Source organism: Trachypithecus francoisi, unplaced genomic scaffold (genome assembly GCF_009764315.1).
Source record: "Trachypithecus francoisi isolate TF-2019V2 unplaced genomic scaffold, Tfra_2.0 Lachesis_group5, whole genome shotgun sequence".
NCBI classification, from domain to species: Eukaryota; Metazoa; Chordata; class Mammalia; order Primates; family Cercopithecidae; genus Trachypithecus; species Trachypithecus francoisi.
In genome coordinates, this window is record NW_022681470.1 from 81,078,817 (window position 1) to 81,106,814 (window position 27,998).

The window sequence follows — 27,998 nt, forward strand, 5'->3', positions numbered from 1 at the left end:
GAGAAAGAAAGAAAGAAGAAGAAAGAAGAAAGAAAGAAAGAAAGAAAGAAAGAAAGAAAGAAAGAAAGAAACAGAAAGAAAGAAAGAAAAAGAAATTCAAGGCCAAAATGGCCTTCAGAGGCTAAAACTAGCCTCAGAAAACTATGGTCCATGGCCCCTTGGGGACCCTGTCTTCCTTCCCTCAACATCACTTTCCCCTTGATTCCACATCTGCCCACTATTAAGCTCATCCAGTGTTCACAGTTACATTTTCACCAGCCCACACAGTTGACCCTGTCTCACTTGGGTGGCCCCAACCACCCCTAAAACCAGAACCACAACTCCATTCAGTCAATACAGAATGGTCATTGCAAATCTTGGCTGTGTCACTGCCAAGCTTAAAACCCCCAATGGCTGCCCACTGCTCCTGGGAGAAGAGCAAGGGGGCTTTTGCACAGCCCACTAGACCTCGAGCAGCTGGCCCTGCCCAACTTTCCTCCCGCTCCATTCTCCCCTCCTGGCTTTCTTTCCATTCCTGGAATGTTGTGTTCTGTACCGCTTCAGGGCTTGACATCTGCTGTGTCCTCTACCTGAAATGTTCTTCTCCCCACCCCAGCCCTGTTCATCCAGTAGACCTGGGTGCCCCAGGAGAGGTTTTCTGGACAACTCCACACTCATACTAAGCCATTTCCCCTCTTATACGCTCTCATAGCAACCTGCAAGATCCTGCCCCACACCAATTCCTGCAATCATTTAATTAATGTCTCTCCATCCCACAAGGCTTTGATCTTCACGAGGGTAATTACCCCTGTTAGTTTTACTCATTGTTGTATTCCTGAACCCTAGAAAGCTCCTGGAACACAGTAGGAACTCAATAAATATTTGTGGCATGAATGAACACCTATAGTTATGAGATGTGCTGTGGATAAATGTGCACCAGGTATAATGAACCTGACACCTTCCGGCAGGGTCATTAGTTCATTAACAAGTATCCTATGGGATTGTTTTTCTTGCCTCTTTCTCCCCTGCACCTCCCAGAAACATTCCCCTTAGACTGACTAAAATGAGCAAGCCCTTCCTCCACCCAGTCTCAGAATAAGCACAGCTGGTAATTTTCCTTCTGCACAAAGGAGCTCCTTTGGGGTTCGCAATCTCCTTCCCACCCCACCTGCCTGAATTACCTCGCACCCACATCCAGATCCTGCACGAACAAACCCTTCCTCATTGAAGCTGGCAGGTCTGAGCCACTGCAAATAGAGCCCTCGTGTACCCAGGCACAAAAAAACAACAAGTGGAGTTGAGAAGTCTCTGCTCCCCAGTGCCTTGAGAGCAGACAACAAATGTCTACGTGTTCTCCAGTCAGGTACCCAGGAGGAAGTAGCCTGTAGCCATTGTCTCTGTCCACCTGGACAGATCTCTCTCCAGTCTCACACCCCAGGCACCACAGGAGCCAGTGCCAGCTCCTTGCCAAGCAGCCTGCGGATCCACTAAAGGCTGATGAGGGTGTGCAGACACCCCTAACACACGCCTGGCAGCATCTCCTTAATAAGACTTCTCGGCAAACAGCCCAGGTGAGTGCTGCCTCTTCTCTGTGCATACCAGCCAAGTGGGGATGCTGAGCTGTATCCATACATGCTCCTCTCAGTCAAAAGGATCAAGGTTGTATTGTCCCCTTAGAAAGGAAGACAAATCACCCTTGTTGCACCCAGGGGTCCAAGTGTTCTTTTCAGATGATTAAAGTTTGCAAAGCTTGTTGTCTTGCATAACTATAACTTCGGGAAAAAGATGGGTGAAAGCTAACTGCAGAATTCTCTCTCTTGGGCCTGACAATTTCAGAATGCTAAGGCAAGCAGAGGTTGAATCCAGTGTCAAGAGGATTACAGAGCTCTCATACGTTGCTGGTGGGAATGTAAAATGGTGCAGCTGTTTTGGAAAGCAGTCCAGCAGTTCCTCAAAGTGCTAAACAAAGAATTACACAGTAACTCTGAGTAATATCCTACTTCAAAGATTGAAAGAGAATTGAAAACATATGTCTACACAAAAACGTGCACATAAATGCCCATAGGAGCATTATTCATAATAGCCAAAAAGTGGAAACAACCTAAATGCCCATCAATGGACAAATGGATAAACAAAATGTGTTATATGTATATGCTGGAATATTATTCAGTCATAAAAGGAGTCCATAAAAGGAGTGAAATACTGTTACTTGCTACAACATAGATGGACCTTAAAGACATGCAAAGTAAAAGAAGCTAATGACAAAAGGCCATACATTGTATGATTCCAGTTTTATGAAATGCCGAGAATTGCAAAGCCATAGAGAAAGAAAGTAGAGTAGTGGTTGCCAGGGATTGGGAAGTGGGGCTGACTGCTAATAGTTACAAGGTTTCTTTTTGGGATGATGAAACTATTATGGAATGAGATGGTGGTGATGGTTGCACAACTAAAAATCACACTTTAGACCAGGCAGTGGCTTACAACCATAATCCCAGCACTTTGTCAGGCTGAGCTGGGAGCATCGCTTGAGCCCAGGAGGTTGAGGCTGCCGTGAGCTAGGATTGCACCACTGTACTCCAATTTGGATGAACAAGTGAAACCTGTCTCAAATAAATAAATAAATACCACACTTTAAGTGTACACTTTGGTGATGTTTATGTTATGTGAGTTATATCTCAATTTTAAAATTGAAAAGAAGAAAAAAAGACATTGCAGAGGGGAAGGCTGGCTATGATTCAAGCATTGGTAGGTGGTCTCTAAGGAAAAGATTGACTTCCCATCTGCCCAGGATATCAAGTGCCTGGCACATGCATAGAGCTGTAAGAGTGAACCCTACCTAACCAGAAGTCTGGATGAGTTGAGGTGTGCAGGCTCATTCTCTCTCCAGGTCTGCAGGATCGCTCATGGCATCTTAGGGGTCACACCTCAGGCCTTCATCCTGGCAGGAAAGAGCTCAGTCAAACCTAGTTGGAAGGCCAGCTGAGACTGTCCCCTAGAGGCCTACAGATCCTGTTGACCTGGTATGACTAAGTAATGCTGCAAAAACTCACATTTGAATAGAATGCAAGGTCTACATAGCACTTTCCTGCCATGGCTGTCTAGAGATTCATGACAAGTCTGTAAGAAAGATCATATTGTCAGGCTACCCAAGGTCACTCAAGTAGCAAACTTGAGCCCAAGTCTTCTGATTTTAAATCCCATGCTCTTTTTAAGGCACGCTACCAACACATACCAACAGCGAGACCGGATCTGGGCAGTAGGCTGTGAGACATGATGCCTAAAAGGAAGAAATCCAGTGATTCACTCAGCCCTCCATCTGCAAGCCATCTCTGTGCCAACACTCCACTGGGCAGGGGTCAATGCTGGCAGGAAGATAAAAGGACAAATAGAGGCCAGATGCATTTGCTTAGGCCTGTAATCCCAGCACTTTGGGAGGCCAAAGCAGGCAGATGACTTGAGCCCAGGAGTTCCAGACCAGCCTGAGCAACATGGTGATACCCCATCTCTACAAAAAATTCAAAAAATTAGCCAGGCATGGTGGCAGGCGCCTGTAATACCAGCTACTCAAGAGGCTGAGGCAGGAGAATCACTTGAACTTGGGAGGTGGAAGTTTCAGAGAGCTGAGATCGTGCCACTGCACTGCAACCTGGATGACACAGCAAGACCATGTCTCAAGAAAAATAAAAAAGAAAAGAAAAGAAAAGAACCAAAAGACAAATAGACACTATGCCTGCCCACAAAGAACTTCCATGCAATGGAAAGACCGGGCAGTGCTCAAAGAAAGAGTGGTTGATTCTGAGGATGGTGAGTGATAAGGAAGGCTTCATGGAGGAGGTGGCCTTCCAGTTAGATCTGTAGCATAAGGTGCTTGAAGGATGATGAGGATTTTGAAAGAAGGCTGTGTAAAAAGGGCATTGGAGGCAAGGGGAACAGTAAGAAAATGGCAATAAGGAACAGCTCTGCACACAGTACCAAGAGAATATTAATTATCTAGAATGAGATCATTCTAGATCACTCACTCCTGGAGTGAGGCAGGAGGCAAACAACAAGAGGAAAAACACTGGGGGCCTTGAATGCCATCCTAAATGGGTGTGGACTTCTTCTCTATAGTTAGGGTGCAGTTGCTGTGAAACAAGCAAGAATCAATGATGGCTTAATTCAGGTAGTGGCACTGGGGCTGGGCAGGTAGGGAGAGGAGTTCCCAAGTTTCCCTCCTCTGTGAGTCCCAGAAACTGAGGATGAGTGTGGAGGAAGGGAAGACACAGCCAGAATACTTCTTGTGATCTTATTATATAATAAGAAATATGTATTTTGGTCTTTGTCCTCAGTTCCTGGCACAAAGCTTCTAAAATCTTTGTAATTTCCTGGCTGATAAATGTGATAGGAGCATCTTTTGTTGTAATATTTGGTCTTTGACTCCAGTTCCTGACACAGAGCTCCTAAATCCCTGGAATTTCCTGGGAATAGAGGAGTCTTTTGTTCTAATAAGGTAACTCTTGGTGGGCTCTTGAATGCGAGCTAGTCACCAGAAAGAACAAGCCATGATTAAAAGCTTGGGAAAAGCCAAGCAAGGTGCCTCACAACTGTAATCCCAGAACTTTGAGAGGCCAAGGTAAAAGGATCACTTCAGCCCAGGAGTTCAGGGCCAGCCTGGGCAACATAGTGAGATGACATCTGTACTAAAAATAAAAAATAATAAACTAGCTGGACATAGTGGTACACACCTGTAGTCCCAGCTACTCAGGAAACCAAGGCAAGAGGATCTCTTGGACCCAGGAGATTGAGGTTGTAGTGGGCCATGTTCATGCCACTGTACTCCAGCCTAGGCAACAGAGAAAGACCCTGTCTCAGAAACAAAAGAAAAGAAAGAAAAGAAAAAGGAGAGAAAGAAAGAAAAGAAAAAGGAGAGAAAGAAAGAAAGAAAGAAAGAAAGAAAAGAAAGAAAGAAAAGAAAGAAAGAAAGAAAGAAAAGAAAGAAAGAAAGAAAGAAAGAGAAAAAAGAAGGAAAGAAGGAAAGAAAGAGCTTGAAACTTTCAGCCCCACTCCCCATCTTCCAGGCAGGGGAGAGGAGCTGGTGACTAGGTTGATAATCCACCATGCCTATGAGATAAAAATCCCTGAGAGACAAAGAACTAAAAACAGAACTATCATTTGATCCAGTAATCTCATTACTAGGTATATACCCAGAAGAATATAAATCATTCTACCATAAAGATACATGCATGCAAATGTTTCTTGCAGCACTTTTCGCAATAGCAAAAACATGGAATCAACAAAAATGCCCATCAATGACAGATTGGAGAAAGAAAATGTGGTGGTGCATATACACCCTGAAATACTATGCAACCATAAAATAGAACAAGATTATGTCTTTTACCAAAACTTGGATGGAGCTAGAGGCTATTGTCCTTAGCAAACTAATGCAAGAATACCAAATATCACATGTTCTCACTTGTAAGTGGGAGCTAAGTGATGAGAACTCATGAACACAAAGAAGGGAACAACAGACACTGGGGCCTACCTGCAGGTAGAGGGTGGGAGGAGGGAGAGGAACAAAAAAAATAACTACTTAGTACTAGGCTTAGTACTTGGGTGATGAAATAATCTGTACAACAAACCCCCATGACAGGAGCTTAGCTATATAACAAACCTGCCGTATTAGTCCATTCTCACATTGCTATAAAGAAATACTTAAAACTGAGTAATTTATAAAGAAAAGTTGTCTAATTGGCTTATGGTTCTGCAGGCTATAGAGGCTTCTGCTTCTGAGGAGGCCTCAGAAAACTTACAATCATGGTGAAAACAAAGGAGAAGCAAGCACATCTTACATAGTGGGAGCAGGAGGAAGTAGAGGGGAGGTACTACACACTTTTAAGATAGCACTAGGGGGGTGGTGCTATTAAACCACCCCATGATCTGATCACCTTCCACCAGGCCCCTTCTCCGACACTGGGGATTACAAATTGACATGAGATTTTGGTGAAGACACAAATCCAAACCATATTCTCTCTCTGGCCTATCCCAAATTTTGTGTCCTTCTCACATTACAAAATACAATTATCCCATCTCAACAGTTCCCCAAGTTTTAACTCATTTCAGCATTAACTCAAAAGTCCAGTCCAAAGTCTCATCTGAGACAAGGCAAGTCCCTTACCCCTACAAGCCTGTAAAATCAAAAACAAGTTAGTTACTTCCAAGATACAATAGGGGTATAGGCATTGGATAAATACTTCCTTTCCAGAGGGGAGAAATTAGCCAAAACAAAGGAGCTATAGGCCCCATGCAGGTCCGAAACTCAGCAGGGCAGTCATTGAATCTTAAAGCTCTGAAATAATCTCCTTTGACTCTATGTTTCACATCCAGGCCATGCTGATACAAGGCCTAAGGCTCCCAAGGCCTTAGGCAGCTCTGTCCCTGTGGCTCTGCAGGGCTCAGCTTCCATGGCTGTTCTCAAGGGCATTGAGTGCCCGTGGCTTTTCCAGGTGCACAGTGCAAGCTGTTGGTGGATCTACCATTCTGGGGTCTGAAGGATGCTGGTCCTCTTCTCACAGCTCCACTAGGCAGTGCCGCACTGGAGACTCTGCATGGGGGTTTCAACTCCACATTTCCCCTCTGCACTACCCTAGTAGAGGTTTCCATGAGGGCTCCACTCCTGAAGCAGACTTCTGCCTAGACATCCAGCTATTTCCATACATCTTCTGAAATCTAGGCAGAGGCTCCCAAGCCTTAACTCTTACCCTCTGCACACCCACAGGCTTAATGCCATGTGGAGGCCACCAATGCTTGCAGCTTGCACCCTCTGGAGCAGCTGCCTGAGGTGTATCTGGAGCTTGAGCCACCAGGACACAGGAAGCACTGTCCCAAGGTTGTGCAGGGAAGTGGGGCTCTGGGTCCAGACCACAAAACCATTCTTCCCTCCTAGGCCTCTGAGCCTATGAAGGGAGAGGCTGCCATGAAGTTTGCTGAAATGCCTTCCAGGCATTTTCCCCATTGTCTCTGCTATTAACATTCAGTTCCTCTTTACTGATGCAAATTTCTGCAGCTGGCTTGAATTCCTCTTCTGAAATTTTTTTTTTCTATCCCATGGCCAGGCTGCAAATTTTCCAAACTTTTATGCTCTGCTTCTCTTTTAAATAAAAGTTCTAGTTTTAGATATTTATTTCCTTATGCATATGACTGTAGGTTTTTACAAGCAGCCAAGTCACATCTTGAATGTTTTGCTGTTTAGAAATTTCTCCCGCCAGATACCCTAAATTATCTCTCTCAAGTTCCACAGATGTCTAGAGCAGGGGCATGATGCTGCCAGTCTCTTTGCTAACACATAGCAAGAGTGACCTTACCCCAGTTTCCAATAAGTTCCATCTGAGAGGTCTCCATCTGAGACCTCCTCAGCCTGGACTTCATTGTCCATATCACTATCAGCATTTTGTTCACAACAATTCAACAAGTTTCTAGGAAGCTCCAAACTTTCCCTCATCTTCCTTTCTTCTTCTGAGCCCTCCAAACTCTTCCAACCTCTGCCCATTGCCCAGTTTCAGTCACTTCCACATTTTCAAGTATCTTTATAGCAATGCCCCACTTCTCTGGTACCAATTTTTTTTTATTAGTCCATTCTCACACTGCTATAAAGAAGTATCTGAAACTGGATAATTTATAAAGAAAAGATGTTTCATTGGCTCACAGTTCTGCAGGCTGTATAGGCTTCTGCTTCTGTCAAGGCCTCAGGAAACTTACAATCACAGTAGAAGGCAAAGGGGAAGCAAGCACATCTTACACAGTGGGAGCAAGAGGAAGGGGGAGTGCTACACACTTTTAAAACAGCACTAGAGGGATGGTGCTAAACCATTAAACTGTTCCTACGATCCAGTCACCTCCCACCAGGCCCCTCCTTGCAACGCTGGCAATTCCAGTTCAACATGAGATTTGGGTGAGGACACAACTCCAAGCCATAGCACTTGCACATGTACCCCCGAACCTAAAATAAAAGTTTTTAAAAAGAAAGAAAGAAATCTACACACACACACACAGAGAGAGAGAGAGAGAGAGAGAGAGAGAGAGAGAGAGAGAAGGCAAGGTCACAGGTAAAAAAAAAAAAAAAAAAAAAAAATCCCTGAGCTTCCGGGTTGCTGAACTCATGGAGGTGCTGGGAGGGTAGTGTGCCCAGAGAGGGCATGGAAGCTCTGCACCCCTTTCCCCATACTTGCCTGTATTAGTCTGTTCTCATGCTACTAATAAAGGCATACGCGAGACTGCATAATTTCTAAAGGAAAGAGGTTTAATGGACTCACAGTTCTACATGGTTGGGGAGGCCTCACAATCATGGCAAAGAGCAAGGGACATCTTACATGGTGGCAGGCAAGAATAGGACATGTGCAGGGGAACTCCTTGTTATAAAACCACCAGCTCTCATGAGACTTATTCACTATTAAGAAAACAGCATGGGAAATACCAGCACTTATGATTAAATTACCTCCCACAACATGTGGGAATTGTGGGAGCCACAATTCAAGATGACATCTGAGTGGCGACACAGCCAAATCATGTCATTGCCCTATGCCTATGTATGTCTCCCATCTGGCTGTTCCTGAGTTGCATCGTGTTATGATAAACACATAACTTAGTAACTTTTCTTTCTGCTCTCTGTGAACTATTCTAGCAAATAAGTGAACATGAAGAGGAGGTTGTGGGAACCACCAATTTGTAACCAAGTCAGACAGAAGTTTTGGGTGACCTGGGGACCCACCACTTATGACTGGACTCTGAAGTGGGGGTGATCTTGTAGGACTGAGCCATTAACTTGTTGTAACTCCAGGCAATTAGTGTCAGAATCGAGTTAACTTGTAGGACACCCAGCTGATGTTGGAAAATTGTTCAGTGAGGGGGAAAAACCCACATATCTGGTGTCAGAAGCGAAATGTGTTGTGAATAGAGGAAAACAGTGAACACTTCTTATATGCCTCTGAATACTGGCATTTGACAGAGACCCTCACCTCACCTACCCCAGAAGCTGAAACAGTTCAGGACTTATATTTAGTGTAAATAGGGAGACATTTTGATTTCCTCTGAAAGAAAACTACTGGCTAGAAAAGAGACAGGCTGAGTGCAGGGGCTCATGCCTATAATCCCAGCACTTTGGGAGGCTAAGGTGGGATGATAGCTTCAGCCCAGGAGTTCAGGACCAGCCAGGGCAACATGGCAAAACTGCTGTCTCTACAAAAAATAAGAAATTCACTGGATGCCGTGGTACACGCCTGTAGTCCCAGCTACTCGGGAGGCTGAGTTGGGAGGATTGCTTGAGCCCAGGAGGTCAAGACTGCTGTGAGCTATGATCATGCCCATAAATAGACACTGCACTCCAGCCTAGGTGACAGAGTGAGACCCTGTCTCAAATAAATAAATAAATATAATAGAAAAGAGACGGCATAAAAGTGGAGAGTCCTCTGACCTAGTCTTAGAAAACAAGGCCATAAAGGTAGGAACTGTGTCTATCTCAAGTTCATCATGCAACCCTTCACAGAGATCCATATGCAATATGGGGACTTACGAGTGTACTTTGAGATTGTTCTTGCTGGGCATGTCACTATACCACATGCTTCCCCACCTTCAGTTCCTGCTGCCAAGCGGCCACAGATGCACCTGCGTTGTCAGTTTTCTCCTTCTCTACTGGATCGTTTTCTTTCCCATACAAGTTTGCTATAGTTTCCCTTGCCTTAAAAAAATGTTTAATCTTTCTTGACTCCATGCCCCTGTCCTGTTCCTTCCTTCCTTTTTTTTTTTTTTTTTTCTTGAGACGGAGTCTCTATCGCCCAGGCTAGAATGCAGTGGCACGATCTCAGCTCACTGCAGCCTCTGCCCCTGGGGTTCCAGTGATTCTCCTGCCTCAGCCTCCTGAGTAGCTGGGATTACAGGTTCACGCCACCATGCCTGGCTAATTTTTGTAATTTTAGTAGAGGTGGGGTTTTGCCATGTTGGCCAGGCTAGGATTACAGGCGTGAGCCACCACGCCTGGCCTCTTCCTTTCTTTTTACAACAAAATTTCATGAAAGTAGTATGTATTCTCACTGTCTCTTCATTTCTGTCCTGCCTTTCTCTCTTACCATCACTCTAGGCAGATGTTCAGGTTAAAATCATTGGCCAATATCCAGGTGGTCTTGATGTTGCTCAATCCAATGGTTAACTCTCAGTCCTCTTCTTAGTTGACCTGTAAGTAGCTAATTGGGCATGGGTCGATGCTCTTTCCGCCTAGAAATAGAGAGGGGGAAGAATTTCAGGAGGGATGTCTTTGAGTGGCCAAGAGGAAATCAAACCTAGAGCCCAAGGGGAGAGGTTGGCCATAGCTAAGAGCACAGATAGTTCATCCCTTGTCACAGGGGAGATGGCAGATACAGTGTGAGGATAGGTGTCACAGTGGGACCTTGGGAAGTTCTATTTTCAGCACTTTGACCTTTCTCATGGAAATGGGAGTGAAGGGCTTTAGCTGAGAGTGAGAATGGGGCAGAGGTGTTGGAGGTTTGAGAGAGAGAGAGGAAGTATAAAGTAAGTGATCTGGCTGGGCACGGTGGCTCATGTCTGTAATCCCAGCATTTTGGGAGGCCAAGGTGGGTGGATCACCTGAGGTCAAGAATTTGAGATCAGCCTGACCAACATGGAGAAACTCCATCTCTACTAAAAACACAAAATTAGCCAGGAGGTATAGTGCATGCCTGTAATCCCAGCTACTTGGGGGGCTGAGGCAGGAGAATCACTTGAACCTGAGAGGTGAAGGCTGCAGTGAGCTGAGATCATGCCACTGTACTCCAGCCTGGAAAACAAGCAAGAAACATTGCCTCAAAAAAAAAAAATTTTAAATAAAATAAAATAAAATAAGTGATATTGAAAAATGGATAAGACATGGTGCTGCCAGGTAGCATTAAGGGCCAGTTGAGTTAGTGACTATTAATTTAATGTAAGACAGATCAACACATATATTATTTATTTTTTGCAGATGACAAATTTTCCCAAATTCAGTGGTTTAGAACATCAAATATCTATTATCTTACAATTTCAGTGCCTAGGGAATTTGGGAATTTAGCTGTGTGGTTCTGACCTCTAAGACTTTCATGAGATACTGACTGGAGATATAGTCAACTGATGGCTCAGCTGTGGTGGGAGGATCTCCTATCAGGATGGCTCACTCGCATGGCCAAGGGCAGGAGGCCTCGGTTCTTCATTACGTAGATCTCTCCTTAGGCTGTTTCAATGTCATCATGATACGGCAGCTGACTTCCTCCACAACAAGTAAGTGATACAAAAATCAGAGAGGGAACTGCTTTTTACAATCTAGTCTCTGAAGTTGTCTACTCACTTCAGGTTTATTCTATTCATTAGAAGCAAATTGCTATGTCCAGCCCACTCTCAAAAGAGGAATTAACCTCCACCTCTTAAAGTAAGGAATACCAAATGATTTATGGGCATTTTTTAAAACTACCACACCTTGATTGTGTGCTTTACTCCAGTCACACTGAGCTGTACAGGCACAGGTCAGGCATAGGGCAGATGGAAAGTTGGATTAAGTAAGGTTATGAATATGTGAGAGCAAGAAATCTAAGAACCAGAGCCTTGATGGTGCCAGGCCTCCCAAAATCAGCAAGTAAATTCTGCTGAATGTTGGCTGCACATGACTCCAGCAGCCTCAGCATCAGAACGGTGGGTCCCTTACACTGCTGCACCCCCATTAGCAAGCTTCGGCTCTGGTCACCCGTCTAATTCAGTCCTGCTGTCCACTGGCCTCGTTGGACTACTCATTGTTTTTTGTTTGTTTGTTTTGAATTGAAATATCACTCTGTCGCCCAGGCTGGAGTGCAGTGGCATGATCTCAGCTCACTGCAACCTCCACCTCCAGGGTTCATGTGATTCTCCTGCCTCAGCCTCCCAAGTAACTGGGATTATAGGCACCCGCCACCACGCCCAGTTAATTTTTGTATTTTTGGTAGAGACAAGGTTTCACAATGTTAGTGAGGCTGGTCTCGAACTCCTGACCTCAAGTGATCTGCCCACCTGGCTTCCAAAGTGCTGGGATTACAGGCGTGAGCCACCGCATCCAACTGATTACTCACTGTTTTTGCTCCAGTGCAACTTGGACTTCCCCATGGCCTATCCTCTCCAGTTCCAACCCTCTTGTGACTTGCCCAATACAGCTCTCACAACTTACTAGCAAGTAACTCCTTTGTGTTTCTGTCTAAATTGCCAAAAGAGAAATATCTAATTGGCCCTGGTACCTTCTTAAGCCAGATCACACAGGTCTCATGTCACTGACCAAGCTAAGGGGCTGGTTCCTGTGGCACATGACATCAGTGCCCATGCCCCTTGGAGCCCTGTATGTTTGCAAACTCACAAGCTCTGGTGTGCTTGCACCCCCAGCAGCCAGCCCCTGACTTCCTTGGCCAGAGGGCTATACTTCTCTCAGTCTATCAGAGCCACCTTGCCAGAAGTGGCTCTCTAACTGGGGACATATGTCCCTGGGGTGCTTGGCAACATGCTGGAGCATCAACATGACATGTTTTCTTGGACTATTCATTTCATTCAAAGTTTTTTTTTTGTTGTTTTTTTTTTTGGAAGAGGAATTTTTAACTTTTTTTTTTTTTTTGAGATGGAGTCTCACTCTGCCACCCAAGCTGGAGTGCAGTGGTGCTATCCTGGCTCACTGCATCCTCCACCTTGCAGATTCAAGTGATTCTCCTGTCTCATCCTCCCAAGTAACTGGGATTACAGGGCGCCCACCACCACGCCTGCCTAAGTTTTGTATTTTTAGTAGAGATTGTGGGGGTTCACCAGGTTGGCCAGGCTGATCTCAAACTCCTGACCTGAAGTGATCCACTTGCCTCAGCCTCCCAAAGTGCTGGGAGTATAGGTGTGAACCGCTGCACTCGGCCAATTTTTAATATTTTTAATAAGAATTATATATAGGAAGCTGCCAGGCTCTATTTTCAAGGAGTACATATTAGCTCTTTTCCACGTAAAGGGTCTTTCTCTTTTCCCTGTTTAGTGGAGAAATTTTGAATGTGGAAAATATGACATATGCATACAAATATATGAAGTAAAACTCATGAAAAAAAGAAAATACATACAAAAAGAACAGAATAGTGGTCTCTTTCACCCTGAAGAGTAGGAAACGTAGTGAGGGAGGAGCATACAGAGAAATGTAAGTTTTAGGTAATTTTTTAGTTCTCGGGTGGGGTGATGGATACATAGGAATTCATCAGACTTTTTGTTTTGTTTTTGAGACAGTCTCACAGAGTTGCCTAGGCTGGAGTGCGGCAGTGTGATCGTGGCTCACCGCAGCCTTGAACTCTTGAGCTCAACTGATCCTCCCATTTCAGCCTCCTACATAGCTGGGACCATAGGCACACACCACCGTGCCTGGCTAATTTTTTGTATTTTTTGTAGAGATGGTGCTCTCCCTATGTTGCCCAAGCTGATCTCAAACTCCTGGGCTCAAGCGATCCTCCCACCTGGACCTCCCAGAGAGCTGGAACTACAGGCACGAGCTACTGCGCCCCGTTCATCATACTACTAATAATAACTTAAAGAAATTAAAGAAAGCCATGTGTTGGCCAGGCACGGTGGCTTACTCCTGTAATCCCCGTATTTTGGGAGGCTGAGGCGGGCAGATCATGAGGTCAAGAGATCAAGACTATCCTGGCTAACATGGTGAAAGCTCATCTCTACTCAAAATACAAAATTAGCCAGATGTGGTGGCACATCCCTGTAATCCCAGCTACTTGGGAAGCTGAGGCGGGAGAATTGCTTGAATCTGGGAGGCAGAGTTTGCAGTGAACCGCACCACTGCACTCCAGCCTAGTGATAGAGTGAGACTCTGCCTAATAAATAAATAAATAAAGTAAAGAAAGCATTGTGTTGACTAATAATAATGAGGGTATTATGAATCAAGGATTACAATTAATCCAATTTTGAACATGGACAGTAAAAAAAGAAATCCCCACAGTAGGTAGAGAGGGAGATATTTATGAGTTAAGAATCCTGTCCAGGGTGCCTCAGATCTAACAAGCCTGTTCCCACAGCAGGCCTGGCGGGGAAATCAGCTAGGAAGGTGGTATCCACAGCCCCTCAGTCACTCTCCCTTGCAGTTAGGGTGTAGGCTGCACTTTGTATTTCACATTCTTGGGCTGGTAAGAGATAGAGTATAGTTAAGCCCCGGATGAGTATAATTGTATGAATTAAAGTACACGTGTATACTGAGGGCTCATTTCATGTGTGAGTCTCTGAAAATGTCTGTGACTACAACTTAAACAAAGACAACCTAAGGATTTTGAGAAGCACTAAGAGTATCCAGAGAAAATAATAACTTCGATGCAGCCAATACAAACTCAAGACTGAGAGTCTGCAAATCTAGATTCCAGCCTCTACTCTGCCACATTCTTGAGTGACCTGGAGAAGTCACTCAAGGTCTTCCTTTGCTCATCTGTCACAGAGGGCATGGGAGCCTGGAGCCCAGCCCTCCTGTGCACCCTGTCTAGCTATGTTCTCTGGAGGCGAAAGGCTGCTGGGCATTGAACACAGCCATCAGCTTGGGAGCTGGGCCAAGCCTCACCAGGGAACAGTGAGGGGCTCCCTGTTCCGACACCACACAGGTGCACACACACACACCTGCTCATCAGGTCCCCGGCCGACCCCTTTACACACACCATCTCCTGCTTCTGCAACAATGCCGTGCAGTAGCAACTATCATCAGCCACATTCTACTGGTGAGAAAGCTGAGCTTCATCCACAGTTCCTCAGTAGCAGGAGTAGAACTGGAACCCAAGTGTGTTAGCTAAAAACCCACACGTTTATCCAAGATACCATATTGACACTGTTTAAAGAATGCACCCAGGGAGTTGAACTGGTGGAGTCTGCATTCTTGTCACAGGCAGAGTCCCCTCTCCCCTCCACATCTGCCCCTTACCCCCAACACAGGACTGCTGGGTTCCTCTGCAGGTCCCAGGTGAGACACTCCTTCACCTTCCAGCAGCAGGTGACAAGGACCAGGAGGCACCAGAGACAACCCCAGCTCCTCACTGCAGGAGCAAGGGAATATGGCCTCTGAGAGCAGCTGGCATTCTAGGCAGCTGAAATTACACTGCACAGCGACAACACTCAGTGGTAATGCGTGTCAGAGGGATCAGTGATGGCTTCAGCAGCTGGTGGTCTCTGCTGCCCCCTAGACGTCTGTTTCCTCCAACAGGCCTCGTAGATTAATTTAAAACCAAGTGTTTGGTGTAATATTGCATAGTAACACTCTTTTCCTGCTTCATCAATCACGCATTTATCCTACCTTTCCTGTGTGGACTGTAAATAGTTAACAAGCCAATGCTCTTCTTAAGAATTGCAGCTAATAGGATAATAAGTGATAGAGGAGTCACCATCTTGCAACCCCTAATGAAATAATGAGTCTGGGTAGCCATCACCAATGGATGCTAACACAATTAGGTGAAAGCCTAATGGAGACCTTTGTAATAGATGGATCTGACTGAAACACCCAAGGCCACTCATCAATCTGTGCATCTATGCATGGGACATGATTGCCTTCTCATACAATACAGTGTACAATACAGGTCCATCTGTGAAGACCTCTGTTCTCCCCCCAAAAATGAACTGAATCCAATCAAACCTCTAGATTTCACCGCCAGTTTAGAGAAAACAAAAGGCTAGTCAGGGTTTCTTAGCCTCTGCATTATTGACATTTTGGATAACCACCAAAAGAGTAGTAAAAACCAGTCTAATGGTGAAATGAAATAATAAAAAATAGTTAATCCAAAAGAAAGCAAAAAAAAAAAAAAAGGAGAGGAAGGAAAACATAGACTTGATGGGACAAACAAAAAGCAAAACGAAGGAAGTAGGTTTAGATACAAATATATTACTAATTCCATTAAATCTAAATGACTACATTAAAAACAAAATTCTCAGCCTAGTTAAAAGCAACAAAGGACATAGCTTAACTATAAATATATAGAAAGGTTAAGAATGAAAGTACAGAAAGAAATGCATGCAAACACCAAAAGAAAGCTGATATAGCTATGTAATAGAAAAGGAACACCCTGAGGCAAAAAGTATTATTAGAGATAAAGAGAAAGATTTCATAATCATGAAAGATCAATTCATTGGGAAGATGTAGTAAAATTACATACTTATAACAACATAGCCACAAAATATGTACAATAAAAACTGGCAAGACAAAAAGGGAAAATATGCAATCTTGGTATGAGATTTTAATACAATACTCTTAGTAATGGATAGAACAAGCAGACAAAAATACCAATAAGCATATAGAAGATTTGAATAACACAATTAACAAACTTAGCTTCCTTAGCATATGTAGAATACTGCACCAAACAGCAGCAAAGTCCATGTTGTTTTCAAATGCATATGGAGTACTTACCAAGACTGGCCGCCACACACCGCACAGTCCTGGCGGCATGGGGACATTTTGTGCATAGTTGATTGATATGGGAGACTGTACCTGACCCAACATGGGTCAGTGAGTTTTTTCCCTAGATTTTTGGACTTGAATCTGATGGTTGAAGCTGTAAAAAATAAAGCTTGGGCACTTTTCCTCCCATTTTGAAAAGGGGATCTCAATGTTTTCTGAGTCTCTGTTTAAGTTATTCCTGAGGCCATGCATATTCTACCTTGGTTTTACAATGACATTCCAGAATCTTTAGCATGCATTTACTTTGGACTTTTTTTTACCGTGATAAAATATACATAACATAAAATTTACCAGCTTTAGCATTTAAGTGTACAGTTCAGTGGCACTAAATGCAGTTGCATTCTTAGGCAACATCACACCATCCATCTCCAAAACCATAGCTTTCATCTGTTCATCTTCCAAAACTGCAGGTTTATCTCCATTGAACACCAACTCCACATTGCCCTCTCCTTGTATCCTCTAGCAACCATCATTCTACTCCTAGGCTATTTGGTGACTCAGTTTCGCTGTCACTTAATAGAAGAGAGGCTCCATTTCTGACTGCAGGGATTGTTCTGTGTATACAGGCCTTCTTGCATCTATAGGATTAGGTTTACTGTAGGAAAAAAAGGTAAGAGAAATATACATTATATGGGTTTTTGAAGGAAGAAGAAGAGACAACACAAAATGGATGAGGTTTTTGCACTGGGTGTCCTAGGCACAGGACTCAGCAGGCCTGCCATGGATCCACCTGCCCAACTCTTTCCCATCAAGTTCATCTTGTGGGCCACTTCCAAAGTGTAGATCCACAGGCAAGTTTTCACAGCTCTGCTGCTGTCACCTGTGGCAAGCTTCTCATAGTGCCTCTGTGGCTTAATGTCATAAGCCTCTCCATTGTGAGCATTCTGTTTAGGGTCTTACACCATCACAGCCTGGCAATGAGCTTCAGATGTTTTGCTATAACCTTAGATTTAAGTCATCACACGGCAGGACCAAGACCTATCACGCATTTACTTTTGTTTTCTGCTTAATTTGAGTTGATTTTGTTCCTTGTACAAAAAGAATCTCTGTACACAGCCTCCTATTAATTTTTTAATTAATAGATTTTATTTTTTAGAGCAGTTTTAGGTTTACAAAAAATTGAGAGGAAAATAAGGTGTTCACGCACACACAGCTTCCCAATTATTAACATCTCACACTAGTGAGGTACATTTGTTAAAATCAATGAACCTATGTTGACATGTCATTATCACTGTAGTTTACATCAGGGTTCCCTCTTAGTATGTTATATTTTATGGTTTTTGACAAATATATGATAATATGTATCCACTATTATAGTATCAGACAGAATAGTTTCACTGCCCTAAAAATCCTCTGTGCTCTGCCTATTCATCTACCCCTCACCAAACACCCAGAAATCTTTTTGTTTTTTTTACTGTCTCCATTGCTCTGCCTTTTCCAGAATGTCATATATTTGGAATTATATGTTATGTAGCCTTTTCAGATGGACTTGTGATATGGTTTGACTATGTCCCCACCCAAATCTCATCTTAAATTGTAGCTCCCACAATTCCCACATGCTGTGGGAGGGACCCGGTGGGAGGTAATTGAATCATGGGGGAAAATGATTTGAGCCTCTATCATCACAAACAATCCCATTCTATCTCTAATAATGATTTTTGTGGGTCTTTGCAGTGCTGTTCTCACGACAGTGAATAAGTCTCATAAGATCTAATGGTTTTAAAAACGGAGTTTCCCTGCAGAAGGTCTCTCTTGTCTGCCACCATGTAAGATGTGCCTTTCACCTTCTGCAATGATTGTGAGGCCTCCCCAGGCATGTGAAACTGTGAGTCCATTGAACCTCTTTTTTTTATAAATTACCCAGTCTTGGACATGTCTTTTTCAGCAGCATGAAAACGGACTAATACAACTTCTTTCACTTAGTAATATGCATTTAAGTTTCTTCAATGTCCTTTCATAACTTGATAGCTCCTTCCTTTCTTGCTTTCTTTTTTTTAATTTTAACTATACAATAAAGCACTAAGCTAAAGAAATTAAACTATGGAATATCTATCTGCTCAACGCACATCTTCTGCAGACTGCCGAGGACCACTCTGTGGTCAAGTGATCTCTTATCAGAAAGGAATGCTGGTTAGTTGCTGTGTTAAAACCACAAAAAGGCCAGGTGCGGTGGCTCATGCCTGTAATCCCAGCACTTTGGGAGGCCAAGGCGGGCAGATCACGAGGTCAGGAGATCAAGACCATCCTGGCTAACACGGTGAAACCCTGTCTCTACTAAAAATGCAAAAAATTAGCCACGCGTGGTGGTGAGAGCCTGTAGTCCCAGCTACTCCGGAGGCTGAGGCAGGAGAATGGCGTGAACCCGGGAGGTGGAGCTTGCAGTGAGAGGAGATCATGCCACTGCACTCCAGCCTGGGCAACAGAGTGAGACTCCATCTCAAAAACACACACACACACACACAAAAGGGGGAGTCCAGTCACAGCCTCAGATAACTGGCTAAAGGCAATAAGTTAATGAGTCATCTGTTTCTTGTTCCCCAGGGTTGATTTCTGCATACTCCTTAGGAAAAATTTCTGGTTAAAGATGAATAAGGATGGGGCATATTGAGGTGTGTCTGACCTCCCATCCCCTCATGGCTGGGAACTCAGTTTTTAAGGTTCCTCTGGGGTCCCTTTGGCTGACAGGCACTCCATTCAATTGGTTGGGAGGCTTAGGATTTTATTTTTATTTCTTACTCTGCTGTCATCATCTTGAAAATATAAATTTTGGTGCTCACTTCGGCCGCACATATACTAAAATTGGAACCATACAGAGAAGATTAACATAGCCCCTCTTTTAAAAAATAAAACAGAAAATACAACTTTTGATGGCTTTAGAAATGAGTTGCCGAAAGGTGAGTCAGAAAAATCTTATGACTAATCAAGATTTCACATCAATAAAGTATTGTTATCCATTGTATTATATAAATTGGTGAAACAAAAAATGGTACATTTTTGCAATTTGTAGGTTTATGTCATGACTCATATATCACTATTATCCATATTACATTTTATAAATAAAAATTATTTTTTAAAAAAAAGCTTTATATTTTAGGGGTTTGTTTGTTTGTTTTGAGACAGAGCCTCACTCTGTTGCCCAGATTGGAGTGCAGTGGTGCAATCTTGACTCACTTCAATCCCCACCTCCCAGGTTCAAGTGATTCTTGCCTCCCAAGTAGCTGGATTTACAGGCGCCCCACCATCATGCCCGGCTAATTTTTGTCTTTTTAGTAGAGACAGGGTTTCGCCATGTTGGCCAGGCTGGTCTTGAACTCCTGACCTCGAGTGATCTGCCCACCTCAGCCTCCCAAAGTGCTGGGATTACAGGTGTGAGCCACCACGCCAGCTTTATATTTTAGTATTTTTAACTACAGTTTTTTTTCTAGATTTTTAGCAAGATAAGCACATTTTCATTTTGCACCCAGCCCTACAAATTATGCAAATCACATAGCCAGCGAGGAGAATAGGTTCCTGTGAAGCTGATTGTCTCTGGTTGTCCTGTAGGAGTCTAAGGGAGAAGAGTAACACTTTAAGCTATTATCTGATATTGACAACTTCGTGTGAATGACTTTCAGATACTGTGATGAAAGAAGACTTTTACATGTGTGAAAAAGATCTCCTCAGGGCACTGCATACAACGAAAATAGGGAGACTACCATCAAGGTGGGAAAGGGTGATACAACAGGGCCAGGGGCCTGAAGATAAACTCCAGATTCCACCCAGAGTTAGGCTTTGTTAGAATTCTGTTACTAATAGGACACAAATCACACAGCGAACTATTAAAAATGAGAGCAAAGCACACAGCACAACTATTAAAAAGTAAAAATTAAGCTGTCATTTATATGAGTCATTAACAAAACTCCCTTATCACCGGAAGCATGCTAACACCATATATAAAATTGAACATGTGGGGACATCATTCAACCTCTTGTTTAAAACTGGCTTTGAATGGCCCAACTCTAGAGAATTAGAACTGCTTTTTATTATCTGGGGTCCTCTGGAGAGAGATCAACTTCTCAGAGTTCTAAATAGAGAAAAATATCTGGAGTTAATTAAAGTATGCCAATACTGTACTTTGGGGTGGAAAGAACTAATGTGTAGTTAGGATATCAGCAAAAGGCTGGTAAAAACATGAAGTCACTGGTAAATTGAATGCACAACTCCTGGGAAGTGATCAAAATGCAACTGTTTTGTATATTCTGCTACTTGTTTATTTGTTATTTCTATTATATGTTTATGGCCACCTATGCAAAAAGTGAGGACCTATTTTCATGTGAAAGGAACCTCCACAGTTAAAAACACTCTAGCTAAGGGTAGTGGAGTAAACCAGGCCACTCCTGTTCTAAACAGATTTTAGATTCAGAAAGAATCTCTCTCTCTCTTTTTTTTTTTTTTTTTTTTGTAGAGATGGGATCTAGCTATGTTGGCCAGGTTGGTCTTAAACTCCTGGCCTCAAGCAATCCTTCTTCCTTGGCCTCCCAAAGTTCTAGGATTATAGGCTCACGCCAGACAGATTCAAAAAGAATCGACTGAATAGGGGGGAAAAGAACTAATTCAAGAGACTTTGTCTATAGCATTTTGACTGTATGTTCTCAGTAAGGACAGAAAGAACTGTAAACAAATATTGAACCCTAGTTGGTGGTTGTAATTTTCATGGTAGTATGGGTTTGTGATTCTAAAACTACGTTCTGTGTATTTTTTAATCAAATAAATTAATAAATATATTCAGAAGGATGAAAGCAATATTTCCTATTGTTGGAGAAGAGAATTACAAATATGGAAAGAGGGAAAGTTAAAGTAAATCACATTGTGGTCATTTGGAATTGGAGGCCAATTTAAACTCAAGTGGCAGGGTATAATTTTTTTTTTTTTTTAAGAGATAGTCTCACTGTCACACAGGCTGGAGTACAGTGGTACAACCTTGGGTCACTGCAACCTCCACCTCCTGGGTTCAAGCAATTCTCCTGCCTCAGCCTCCTGAGTAGCTGGAACTACAGGTGTGCACCACCACCCCCAGCTAATTTTTTGTATTTTTAGTAGAGATGGGGTTTCACCATGTTGGCCAGGCTGGTCTCAAACTCCTAGCCTCAAGTGATTCGCCCACCTGAACCTCCCAAAGTGCTAGGATTACAGGTGTGAGCCACCACACCCAGCTGGGTATAATTTTTTTTTTTTTTTTTTTGAGACAGTTTCACTCTTGCTCCCCAGGCGGAGAGCAATGGCACGATCTTGGCTCACTGCAACCTCCATCTCCCCGGTTCAAGCAGTTCTCCTGCCTCAGCCTCCCAAGTAGCTGGGATTACAGGCTTCCGCCACCACGCCTGGCTAATTTTAGTATTTTTAGTAGAGACGGGGTTTCACCGTGTTGACCAGGCTGGTCTCAAACTCCTGACCTCAGGTGGTCCGCTTGCCTCGGCCTTCCAAAGTGCTGGAATTACAGGTGTGAGCCTCTGCGCCAGCACAGGTATAAGTTTTTGTGAGTTAAAATTGTATTTTATTTATTTACTTTTATAAAGAAAGCATTATGTTTAGGATTTATGTACCTGGTTTTTTAAAACCTCATTGACCTCATTAATGAGAGAATGAGTGGGATGGTAAAGCTGGTTTAAAGAGAACTTGAGAGATTAAGTATGACAGGCACTGAATAAAAGATGTTAAAATAGGATTTTGGGGTGGTATACAAAACTGGTTAATGTTATACAGGGCAAGAAGACTATAATCTTTGGGATCTAGGGTTTTTGTTTTTTATTTGTTTGGTTTTTATTTTTTGTTTTAGTTTTTGTGGGTTTTTTTCCCTGAATAAAATTATTTGTAGCTATACTAGACAAAAATCTACATCTTAATATGTAGCGTTATGGTCCTGGCCCCATTCAATAGTGAATAACAAATCAAATCAAGGTACATTCTCCTAAAGAATAAGAAAATTCATCCTGGTATGGTGGCTCACACCTGCAATCCCAGCACTTTGGGAGGCCTAGGTGAGCAGATCACATGAGGTCAGGAGTTCAAGACCAGCCTGACCAACATGGTGAAACCCCATCTCTACTAAAAATACAAAAATTACCTGGGCATGGTGGCAGGCGCCTGTAATCCCAGCTACTTGTGAGGCTGAGGCAGAAGAATCGCTGGAACCTGGGAGGCGGAGGTTGCAGTGAGCCGAGATCATGCCACTGCACTCCAGCCTGGAGACTCCACCAAAAAAAAAAAAAAAAAGAATAAGAAAATTCTTGGCTGGGCCTGTTAGCTAGAGGGTGAACAGAGTGTCCTCTTATAGAGAACAGAGATCTGTCTGCCTTGAGGCCCTAGAAGCGATTTCAGTAGCAGTGAGCAGTCAGATCTTGGTTTCTAAATACTATTCCCCACTGGAGAAAAAAAAAATGAAAACAAAAAACAAGGCTCCTTGAAGAAATGCTTCATTTCCCCTCACAAAAAAAGAAATGTTTAATTCCAGAGCTAGGGCAGAAAAATTATAAGTGGAATCTGGAATATCTTCATGTTCCAGGAAGTAAGGGAATGCTCGGAGAATGATGAGGACATGTCAGAAGGGCACAGGAGCTGTCCTGAAGAGACTCTCCCTGGCAAAATCTGGGGCAATTTGAGCGTCAAAATAAAAAACAATAGTAATGCATTTAATCCATTGAACAAAATAGAAACCCATCTGCCCTTATTTATGTGAATAACTGGGAGATCATGGAAAACTCTTCCTAGCAGTCATACACCAGCCAATAAAGGAAGAAAAAATATTGTAATTTTTAAAAACACTATTTTGTAATAATCATAGTAGTGGTTGGTTCAGGCAATGAATGCAAAATCAGTAGGTAAAAGTTTGTTGAGGAACAGAATTTGTATATGGTCTCAAAGTAGTTCCCAAAAAATAACTGATTAATTTCAAAGGTATTATAAAAATAGTAACTTTACAATGGAGAAAATGACAGCCACCACCTTCACTAAATGGTCGAAATTATCATCATCAGAAATGGGGCAAATCAATATCATGTGCCTCCTGATGTAATATCCTGAGAAAGACATATCACTTTTATGATATTATTGCCAAAAATGCATAACTTGAATCTATTCATAAAGAAACATCAGACAACTCCAAATCAAGAGGCATTCTACAAACTAACTAGACTGTGTTCTTCAAAAATGTCAAGGTCACGAATGACAAAATAAGGCTGAGGAACTGTCCTAGATTAAAGAAGACTAAAAAGACATAATGACTAAAGGCATTTTATGATCCTGTACTGGATCATTTACCTGAGAAAAAAATTATGAAGGTTATAAAAGATATTATTGGGACAATTGATGATATTTGAATATCAATTGGATTAAATCATAGCAATATGTCAGTGTTAAATATTCTGACTTTCATACATCCTGAAGTACTTAGGAGTAAATGGGCACAATGTCTGCAACTGACTCTCAAGTGGTTCAGAAAAAATATACACACACAGGCACAGAGCACATACATGCATATGTAATGGGGATGTAATGCTATGGATATGCATATAATGGTGTGTATGTAGATGGATGGATGGATGGTAGAATAATAAAGCAAAAATGAAGCAAAAAGTAAATTATTGGTAAATCTGGGTAAAAATTATGCAGGAGGGGTTTGGACTAGTCTTGCAATTTTTCCATAACTTTTGATAAATCTGAAGTTTATTTAAAAAGAAATCCTTCAAAAGACCCCCAAAAGATTGGTGTCAGCCTCCATCACATCAGTTCAGGGTGTGCAGTCTTAGGCAGACTGGTTTGGCCATCCCAGGGGTGGGGGCTCACACTTCCCAATCAACCAGCAGGGAACAAGTGAGATGAGGCTAACTAGGCACCATCCTCCCCTTTGGATCGTAGGCAGAAAGGACCAAAGTAGCAGGTGGCCCTCCAGCACATGAGGCTTATTTCTCAGTGGAATGGCCAGGGACAGCCCCAAGCCGCAGCAGACTCACCCCCACATACACACTAATACCTGTGGAGGGGAAGCCTGGTCTCCTCTGGCCCCTGGCACTCTATCCAGAGGCCCTGCTATCTAAGATGTGTTCTTAGCCATGGTGCTATGAACCTTGGACTTCCTGCGGGAGAACAGGGAGAAGAGGCCTCAGAACCGTAGTTTTCAGCTGCAGCTCCCTCTCCTGCATGTTTCATGAAGGAAAATACCTTCAGACATTAAACACCCAACATTCGAAATCTTAGGCACGAAGTTGGGAGAAAAGAGAATTAGTACTCATCATACTTTTTGCTGAAAAATGATAGAGATAGTTTTAGGGGCCAGGCCCAGGGGCTCACACATGTAATTCTAGTACTTTGGGAAGCCAAGGCAGGTGGATTGCTTGAGCTCAGGGGTTCAATATGAGTCTGGGCAACACAGCAAAACCTGGCCTCTACAAAAAAATACAAAAAAAAATTAGCTGGATGTGGTGGTGTGTGCTTGTAGCCCCAGTTCCTCAGGAGTCTGAGGTGGAAGGATCACTTGAGCCTAGGAGGTCAAGGCTGCAGTGAGATATAATCAAGCTATGATTGTGCCACTGCACTCCAGCCTGGGGAACAGAGTGAGACCATGTCTCAAAAAGACAGACAGAAAGAGAGAGAGAGAGAGAGAGAGTTTTAGGCTAAACAGAAAAACAGTTTTTGGAAGTTTTTTTATTGTTACAAGACAGACCGTGATTGATGTAAAAATACTAACAGACACAGTAAAAAGATATAATTCCTCTAACTATAACTAGAAGACACAAGAATTTAACAGCATGGCCACAGCTGTACAATACCGGATGTTAGCCGTGTTCTCCCCAGTGAAGAGTCAAGTTCCTCCTGCCTTCGAGTGCCCAGGAAGTTGCTCCCCTGCCAACAGTACCCAGCCATAGGAATGAGAATCCTACTGGGTCCTCTGATAAGCTCATTTTGTCATTGTTGTCTTTAATTCCCCAAGTGGCAAATCCCCATCCTCAAATGCTCTGGGAGGCTCGTTTCCATCCTGGCTAATATCCTGATGGGCTGACATGATCTAACTAACTGCAAACTGAGAAACAACGTCTCCAACTTGTCCTGCGCACATTTTCTCCCTCCTCTCAGGAGCCAATGTGAGCCAGTCCCGCACGTTCCAGAGCAAATACAGAGTCTGGACTGAATCGATGGCCACTTGTAGGCCTCTCCAGGATCCAACCATCCCACGTAGGTCTTCTCGAAGTGCTGTCCACTCAGAAAAGATCTGGCTGAGGAAACAGACACAGAGAAGCCAGGCAGCGAGAACCACAGCCTAAATCTTACGGGCTCGTAAGAACAAGGTGGGGAGACCACCATTACTGCCTCCTGCTGGACACTGGGCAAACTCCTTCGCAGAACTCACAAGCCCTGTGTGTCCCGGCACCTGCTCTCTTCTCTGGCCTCATCTCCTATCACTGTCCTCGTCTGACAGTCCACACTACAGCCACCGAAACTTCTCTCAGTTCCCAGCCCATTACTCAGTCATTCTGGAGCCCTCTCCCCTTCCTATCCTCTCTCCATCTATCCATCCATCTTTACACGAATTTAACTCAGCTCTCAGGCCCCAGTTGATGACTTCCTCCCTTAGGGCCAGGCATGGTGGCTTACACCTGTAATCCCAGCCCTTTGAGAGGCCAAGGCAGGTGGATCACTTGAGCTCAAGAGTTCAAGACCACCCTGGGCAATATGGTAAAACCCCGTTTCTATGAAAAATACAAAAAGTAGCTAGGTGTTGTGGTGCACACCGGTAGCCCCAGCTACTCAGGAGGCTGAAGTGGGAGGATCATTTGAGCCCAGGAGGTCGAGGCCACAGTGAGCCATGATCACACCACTGCACTCCAGCTTGGGTGACAGAGAGAGACCTTGTCTCAAAAAAGACTTCCTGGCCATGCGTGGTGGCTCATGCCTGCAATCCCAGCACTTGGGAGGCCGAGGCAGGTGGATCACTTGAGGTCAGGAGTTTGAGACCACCCTGGCCAACATGGCGAAACCCCATCTTGACCAAAAATACAAAAAAAAAAAAAAAAATCGGCCGTGTTTGCACGCACCTGTAATCCCAGCTACTAGGGAGGCTGAGGCAGGAGAATCACTTGAACCTAAGAAGCGGAGGTTGCAGTGAACCAAGATCACGCCAGTGTACTCCAGTCTGAGTGACAGAGTGAGACTCTATCTCAAAAATAAAAAAATAAATTAAATATAAAAAGACTTTCTCAGTGTATGTGGTATATCTAAGACAATAGAATATCATTCCACCTTAGAAAAGAAGGAAATCGGTCGGGCACAGTGCCTTACGCCTGTAATCCCAGCACTTTGGGAGGCTGAAGTGGGCGAATCAATCACCTGAGGTTGGGAGTTCGAGGCCAGCCTGACCAACATGGAGAAACCTGGTCTCTACTAAAAATACAAAATTATCCAGGTGTGGTGGTGCATGCCTGTAATCTCAACTACTCAGGAGGCTGAGGCAGGAGAATCGCTTGAACCCGGGAGGCGGAGGTTGCAGTGAGCTGAGATTGCACCATTGCACTCCAGCCTGGGCAACAAGAGTGAAACTCCGTCTCAAAAAAAAAAAAAAAGGAAGGAAGGAAATCCTGTCACATGCTACAATGTAGATGAAACTTGAGGATATTATGAGGATACTATGCTAAGTGAAATAACCCAAGACTCCCCAAATCTGGGTGAGGATCCTCGGTAATTTGTCTCCACAGCACTTACCACAGTGAATTGCAACGGCCTGTTGCCCATTGTCTGTGTCCTCTGTAAGGACAGTACGGTGTCCTGTTCACGGCTGAAGCCTCAGTACTCAGCATTATGCCTGGCACGTATGTGGCCACAAATAATGATAAAAAGACAGACATAAACAGATGGATCAGTTCACGAGGAGCTCAGTATCGGACTCCAGAGGGCTTTGGGATCTGGAGTCATGACTGCCTGAGATCCAAAGCAAGATGCTGAAAAGCATCAAAGGCCTTTTGAGATAGTGGTTTCATTTTCCACGGCTAAATAAGGGGTTTTCTTGCTTTGAAATAACAATACTGCATTTTGCCACCTGGTGGAGCTAATGCAACATCAAAGAGGCCCTCGGAGGCTCCATTTTACCGTCATCAGCTTCCTGGGCAGGACATCACCCACCATTGCTCACAGCGGAAGGCATGATTGTGGTCTAGTAAGCTTATTTTTGTTCTCAGGAAATCTTGTTGTTCAGGAAAACTTTCCAAGACACACAAATCATTCCAGTTCCACAAAAGGAGGAAGTGGGTTATTTTCTCTCCAATGAGAGCCTGTCAGCCTGTTGGTGCAGAAATACGTGTGCAGGTTGTGTTTAATTGTGAGTGGGGGCTGGGCACGGCAGCTCACGTCTGCAATCCCAACACTTTGGGAGGCCGAGCCAGGTGGATCACCTAAGGTCAAGAGGTCGAGACTAGCATGACCATTATGGTGAAACCCCGTCTCTACTAAAAATGCAAAGTTAGCCGGGCATGGTGGCGAGCATCTGTGGTCCTAGCTACTCAGGAGGCTGAGACAGGAGAATTGC

General features: G+C 43.7%; 1 pseudogene; it reads left to right on the plus strand.

The window, feature by feature from the left end:
- Window positions 1–19,216: 19,216 nt before the first annotated feature.
- Window positions 19,217–19,314, plus strand: LOC117077005 (annotated as a pseudogene).
- The last annotated feature ends 8,684 nt before the right edge of the window (window positions 19,315–27,998 follow it).